The sequence below is a fragment of the Prenolepis imparis genome, unplaced genomic scaffold, assembly GCF_030444845.1.
Source record: "Prenolepis imparis isolate NDT839.2.m4 unplaced genomic scaffold, iyPreImpa1.0 SCAF_14, whole genome shotgun sequence".
NCBI lineage: Eukaryota > Metazoa > Arthropoda > Insecta > Hymenoptera > Formicidae > Prenolepis > Prenolepis imparis.
In genome coordinates this window covers 3,907,800-3,915,173 of record NW_028141172.1, presented here as the reverse complement: position 1 = coordinate 3,915,173, position 7,374 = coordinate 3,907,800, and the positions used below count along the sequence as shown (strand labels likewise).

The 7,374-nt window shown below is 36.6% G+C and overlaps 1 protein-coding gene across 2 annotated transcripts in view; it reads left to right on the top strand.

Moving 5' to 3' along the window:
• The window catches only part of Nlg-4 (neuroligin 4), a 271,493-nt gene continuing 264,119 nt past the window's right edge, over nucleotides 1–7,374 (top strand). For both annotated transcript variants that reach the window (XM_083054024.1, XM_083054023.1), the window contains exon 1: nucleotides 1–960. The gene's annotated coding sequence lies outside the window, so the exon portion shown is untranslated. The remainder of the gene's footprint in view (nucleotides 961–7,374) is intronic.

Here is a 7,374-nt window from a genome sequence, read left to right as displayed (position 1 = left end):
CCGTCTCGCGAGCCTCGCGGCGACGTTACACACGTCGCGTAGTGGTGCCGGTTCAACATCCGCGCCGCCCTTCTGCGTTCGCAGGGGTGGACGAGAGCGTTCTCTACCGAGGTGTCTTTACGCGGTGTATACGCTAGGATAATCCGGGCGTCGCGACGCCGTTGTGCGATCACCATGCGATCGGCGAGCGGGATCGTTCGCGCTGACGACGCGTCGTCGCCACCAGTTCCGCGAGGGTCGCAACGTCTCCTCGGACTCCTCGCTTCCGGTAAGCGCGGACCGGAACACGTCGATCGCGCTGTTCGAATGTCCGGCCTTGACGTTTGCCGAGATGTAGTGCAGTGGTGTTGAAGGAAACGTCGACTATAGGGCAGGAAGGGATTGACTGACTTGATTAGCGCGTTTGAATTGGCATGGAAATCGTGGGGACTGTTCAAAAGCCTCGAGGGTCTTGAAGTATCAAAAGATTGTGGACCGAGTAGTATATATAATAATTAAATTAATTTTAATTGCTTAAAAGAAGCGTAAAACTGGTATCGAAAAGGTAAACAATAGCAACGAAAATTTTAATCTAATATCTAAGGGTGTTTCTGCCGGCGAAAGGACCTGTTGTGGCGATTAACGAAACGCAATCAAATTAATGTATCGACGATATCGGATCGTTCTGAAATGTTTGACCGCGAATGAGGAATAAATTAACTCGTGAGGAAGGTAAAATGTGTTAGGATAAGAAAGATTCATCGCGTCGTAAATTTGTGCAGTGTATAGTTTGAAGATTAATCAAAAAAGTTCGCATGTTAATTTATAACTCAACTTTCGGCTATCGTCTCTCAATCATTGGAACAGAGTGAAATTGCATTTGTGTGTGCGTTTAGTGATTATTGGAAAAAAATGTGCCGAGTTTTCAGTGCGTGAAGTCTCTTTTGATTTCGTCGAGTGGAGTCTCTTTGTCTTTGAACGGTGAGTTGAATAAAAAAACGATAAAATCCTTTATATTAATTCTATTGCTATAAGATATTGCTGATATTTTTCGCAACTACAGCTTTCGTTCTCTCTATAAAATGAGAAATCCACTTGTTAGGCACAAATACATGCAATGACAAATAACACGAAACTTATTTATGTATAGGAGATTCCTAAGTGCAATTTTATTTATGTTTTTGAAGTTTATTGAAATAATTTAATGAAATATTGTAAGAGAATGTGATCCCCAACATCGAAGAAAACTAAAATTTTTATTAAAGAGTTAATTAAATAAATTTTCATAAAAATAAATGTAAATATTTATTCGAATTAAAAGATGATGACAATTACTGGAATAAAAAAATATATATTTATTTTGTATAAATATTACACCTATATAATATTTTCATAGACATTATTATTAATTATTAATATTATTATAAAAATATGCAGATTACGTTAAAATTAAATATAAATATAAACACTATTTATAATACACAGTTTATAGAATAAATATGTGTATAAATATACATATAAACAGTTTGTAAAATAAAAAAGATAAATAGCGTGGCAAATACTGAAATCGCTAATTTATGCAGAATATACGATAGTTTGTCGTGTCCCTTATCCAAATTTAATTGAAACGATGAAAAACGTAGGCTATATTTGCGGAATAACCGAAACGTTTAGTGAATCAAAATTAACGAGGGAAGATTTCGACGCTCCTATATTTATTCGGAATTCGAAGAGCGTGAAAAGAGGAAGGGGAGAAGGAGGAAGTTAAACGGAACCTCATCGTTCCGATCTTCCACATCGCGCGGAAACATGGCGGGCGTTTTCGCTCAACAGTGAAATTCCTGTTTTTCCAATGGTAACCCGCCGCGGGGGTTTCCGCGTTTAAATATTCCCGAAGTATGCAAATGCTGTAAATTCGCTGGAAAATATACACGGTGTCCGCGAACATATATACAATATATATATATATATATATATATATATATATATATGTAGCCCGGGACTATCGACTCGTTATATCGCGAAACGTTGCACGCGAAAATGTATTAACCCTGTGGCCCGCCGATAATTTGCATAAACGCTCGACGAAATTTGCGCTGCGATCCGACCGTCATGTCGCGATCTCCTCGCGCGCGCGCACGCGAGAGAGCGTCTACTCAAAGCGGATTACAAGTTACCGACGATTTACGCGCTCATTATGCCTTTGCGAGCTCTCGCGGTTAGCGCCGAAGTACACACAGCGAGAAGTTTCAGACACACTTCTGGAATAAACTCCGAAACGCGATATATCCTCGACTTCGGCGGTTGCTCGAGGCACGTAACGTTGTTCAACCCTTAAGCGCGCGTAGCTTAGCATATATACAATCTTTCACGCATCCAAACATAATTGTGTGTTTGGACGCACGAGACTCGCGGGTTAATTTAGACGATAAATGTCGGGGAGACAATATATACGGTGATTCTAGATAAGTGCGAAAAATTAAGGGAGGTCTTTCATATAAATATGTGCTGCTATATCCCTCTCTGAAGAGTTGCAAGGGGAGAAATAAAAATTAGGTTTTTAATTTTTTTTTCTAAAATTTTGGACAAGTTAAGAAAATAAAATTTGGTGGATATTTGCCACTAATAACAAGGTTATTCATTAGTATTTATTTAATCCTTCAGTATTGTTTTAAGGTGATGAAATTAGTAAGCTCTTTTCAATTTTTTTTATTAAAACTTTTAACAGGTCGAAATCTTTTAGAAACTTTTTAATTTGTTTTATTGTTTTCATAAAATCAATAGATTTTAATAAAAAAATTAAATACATTGGTGCTAAGTGGCATAGGTTTTGAGTTACGAGAAGTTAAATTTTAGAATAAAAAGAGCAAGAGCAAAACAAAATTACAATAAATGTTGGAAAAAAATAAAACATTTTTTAACTTATCCAAAGTTTGAGAAAAAAAATAATAAACACCTAATTTTCACCTTCTCCTTTGAAAAAGTCTAACTCCTTTTAGGGAGGAATATAAAAGTAAATATTTATATAAAAGATTCCACCACCTTAATTTTCGACAAAGAATCATCTCCTAAAATTGTTCGCACTTATTTAGAATTATAAAGACTGTATAAAGACACGAATATGAGATACAATAAATTAAATTATTTTCGACCAAAAAAAAAAGAAATCTCTACTCTCGCTCCCTCTCATTTTTCTCTCCGCGAAAATTCCGAATAAGCATTAATCGCGAGGAATGCCGCGGGAAATTTCCGCGGTTTCTGTAAGCGGAGGCGATATTGTTCCCCGGATCGAATGTGTCTCCGCCGAGGACACGCGTCCAATCTCTCGTATTTCCTTCGAAAATACCAGCCCCGCTTTGTGTGTGTGTGTGTTTGCGCGTATTGGAAAAATAATCCCGACCCGGGCGCGAAGAGCCAGGCATGCAAATGCATTCTATTGATAAATGCAGGAGGGAGGCGGACTAACAAACACACAACACGCATAGGAGATTCCGATTGAATGAAATTTGTTCTGCTTACCTACGTAAGACGCCTGATTTATCTTGGCCGACGCAACGGCGAAATGCGGATTACGTGCCTCGCATGTGTACATTCTACATTCTCTCTCTCTCTCCCTTTGTCTCCCTCCCTTTAGGGTGTGTACCCTTTTCGAGAAATATGCGGCGAGATTCGACGGGCTGCTCTGGTTCTTCAGGATTAATCGCCGTGAGAGGCAAACATCTGCTATTCATCGCCGCCAAGTCGTTTATTAATACTCGTAGAGATGTATATACGAGGTATTCCTCAAAAAGGGACAATACGTGTTGCACGTTGAAAAGTACAAAGTTCAATATGTACGTGCGAGATTAACGAGAGAACAAGTTATAAATCTAAGGGTTGTATTCGGAAATGTTTAGACCCCACAATCGGATCATTGAGGCGTCATTGCTCTCAATTTTTTCACATTTAATTTTATAATAAATTAATTATAATTTTTATAATAACTTAATAATTATTTTTATATTTCTTTATCATTTTCATATAATAATTGAATAATACTAATTGTTAAAAGTTTTGATAATGTTTACAATAATTGTTGAATAATAATTCTTATAATTTTTTTAATAATAATTTTATCATAGTTTTTATAATTTTTGATCATTTTTAAAATAATTTAATAATATTCTTCGAATTAATTTATAATCCTCTCGTTAAACGGATTGTGCATCATAAAATGACGTGTTTAGATATGTATTATAAGCTGCTCTTCCATAGATTCGAAAATAAAATATATATATTGTTATAGAATCGTATATTTTAATGTTTCTTACGCGTATGCAGATCTCGTCTCGACCTCCTTTCCGGCGTCGCAAGATTAGTTGAAGCGGTTAAAAACTTATTTCGCGCTACAAATAGCCTCGCAAGGGTAATAAGTCGTGTACGCCAGTCTCGTATAATAAGTCTTCGGCTTATGCGCGAATATATTCGAAATTGAGAGGCTGATTCACGTCGCGGTTTAGTGAATAGCACGTTCGCTCGACGACGAGATGAAAGCCGCAAGTTTTGATGAAATGCATTCTGTCCGCTGCAGTGACTATGTAAGAAAGCTCGCGTGCATAAGTAAGGTGGATAACGTGTTAGGCGCGCACGAAGATACGAAGCGAGAGATCGGGACAGCGCGAAGGGCGGAAAGAGGAGAGGAGTTGGAGAGGAAGAATTCATCCCTTCGAGTTCCTCTCTCCCTCTTTCTCTCTCTCTCACTCTCTTTCTCTACTTCGACTTCATCTCGGGAGTTGTACCCGTTTCGCGCCATAATCAGAGTTCAGCCAACTTGGCTCTTTCTTCGCTTCTGCCGCGGTCCAACTAGACGTATTACTCTTTCTCTTCCTCCCCTTTTGCTTGAACTTTCTTTCCGGCGTGAATAGAATCCTGCCGGTTCAAAAATCAAAGGTTCGAGAGATCCTAAAATTGAAATATAAGGGCTTTTTGTCGGGAATGCAAAGATCGGAGGGCACTTGAGATCGCGCGCAAGTTTGCGACGACTCGATGAAAGACTCGAGAAATCGTTGTAATCTAGATTGCTAGAAACATATATATCGAAAAGTAAAATTATTTAACGTTAAATTGTTCTTAAAAATCGCTTTCGAATTTTGAACGCGAAATGTCGATACATCTCGGGTCTTTTAATTTCCATTTATGAGTAATAATTCGAATCTTAAACCTTTGAGAGATTCTTTGAGGAAAATTTATATATTCTCTTAAAGCATCACTTACTTTCTTCAATTTCCCCTCGTACATTTTTAAATGTTGAGATTTTAAATCCTTTAGATTCGAACGTAATTTTGAAAAGGCTATTTAGATCCTAGATTCTCCGGATATTACTAGATCTTAGGTACATAGAATCTTTTCGATCTTAAGCCTTTCAGGTCCTAGGGTTTTTTCTCTTCGGATAAAAGTTGAAATAACTTTTAGATTCTACAATCTTTAAATTTTTTTTCTATTAAATCTTCATCTTCTTATATTATATTATTTTATTAGTGTCTGTAATTTTTCGTGCTACAGCTCCAAAGCTCAATGTATTATTTTCAATGACTTTTGTAAGGGAACGCCAATTCTTTCGCGAGTTTGAGAGCAAATAAAGATATATAGAAATAATCTTTCGCTTATCAATGTACTAGTGGTACCCTGGACGGTAACGAGCGAAACTCGTTTATTAACACGGCACTCTAGTCACGATCTATTAATTGGACGACAGAGGTTTATTACCGTCCGCGTGTTTCGCGGATCCGAGGGGGCTGCGTGTCGCGTCGCGAGGGGATGTGTTATGCGCCGGCGAAAATTGCGAGAACCCGGCGCGGTGGAACCCGGCCAAATGCGATGTGCACGCTATGACGCGCCGTATCTCGCTGGGGAAGAGGGAGGAAGGGGTGAAAAATGTCTCACTTTACACCGTAGTTTCAGTATCGCCATTTAAGTAACATATCGCGGAAACTTCGCCCGCGGCCCCCTTCGAGCGTCGAGTCGAGTTTCGGTGCTGGGATCGATAATCCGTTATACGGCGCATATTTTATATTTTTCGATACCCGCATATTTCAGAAACTATATCTGAGAAGCGAAGAATCTTACTCTCATTGTCAAAATCTCCTCGGGAGCTTAAGATACTTTTAACCCTTCTGTCAATGCGGATAATTTTTCATCTCTCTGTCAATGTGTGGATACCAACTGCGTGTTTTTCGACACATTGTACTGCGACAATTTTTTTATAGCAGCTGTTGGGTATCGAATACTCTTTTCCGTATATTTTAGAAGGTTTCCGAATATAAAAGAAGCTCTTTGTATTTTTTTTCCGATGGAGAAAAATTTTCCGACACATTCTTAAGATTTAATGTTGCTTTGAATATCCGGGTACCAGTTCATTGACAGAAGGGTTAATCATAATGTTCAACACAATTTGCAATTTTTATTAATTCTGACATAAATTGATTATTAATTCGACAAATTCAAGATTAATATTCTTATTATTATTTTAAACTTATTGTTATTATTTTTAAAGTTTCTTTGAATACCCATTCGTTGACAGAAGGATTAAATTTAAATTTTTCAACATTTTGTCAAATATCGGAATCCAGTTGTTAAAATTCGCAATCTCTTACTTAATATTGCGGTTTCTAGAATTATCACGTAGACTTTTAGATAATTTTCTTAAAGAAGAACGCTGGACTCGTTGATGAAGATTGATTCATACATTAGTGTACTTATATACACTAGCGGATCCTGACATCGATAATGGGGGGGGGGGGGGGGTTTGCAAAATTATTTTATTAAATATTTTTGGTTTCATGATTAGCTTTTATTCCAGGATCAACGACGTCGATTGCTCTTTAATGTTTGTTTTTCTTTATTTATATTTTTTTAACAAATTCAGCAAAACTGTTTCTTTTAATTTGCAAGGGCGTTTACCCCCCCCCCCCCCCCCAGAATCCGTCAGTGTATATACATATATATATATTATATAGATATAAAGAATTTCTCGCCTAATTATTTTCGTGCAACGAAATTATCTCATCATTTCGTCCTATGTCTGACTTAATCTAAACTTAACTCCTTGAATGCGTAATGAGTATAATTTCAAGTGTATCTTATACTTTTATATATATATATATATATATATATATGTATGTATGTATATTATATAGATATAAAGAATTTCGCCTAATTATTTTCATGCAACGAAATTATCTCATCATTTCGTCGTATGTCTGACTTAATCTATACTTAATTCCTTGAATGCGTAATGAGTATAATTTACAGTGTATCTTATACTTTTATATATATATAATATATGTATATATATATATATATATAAAATATATATATATAAAAGTATAAGATACACTGTAAATAATACTCATTACG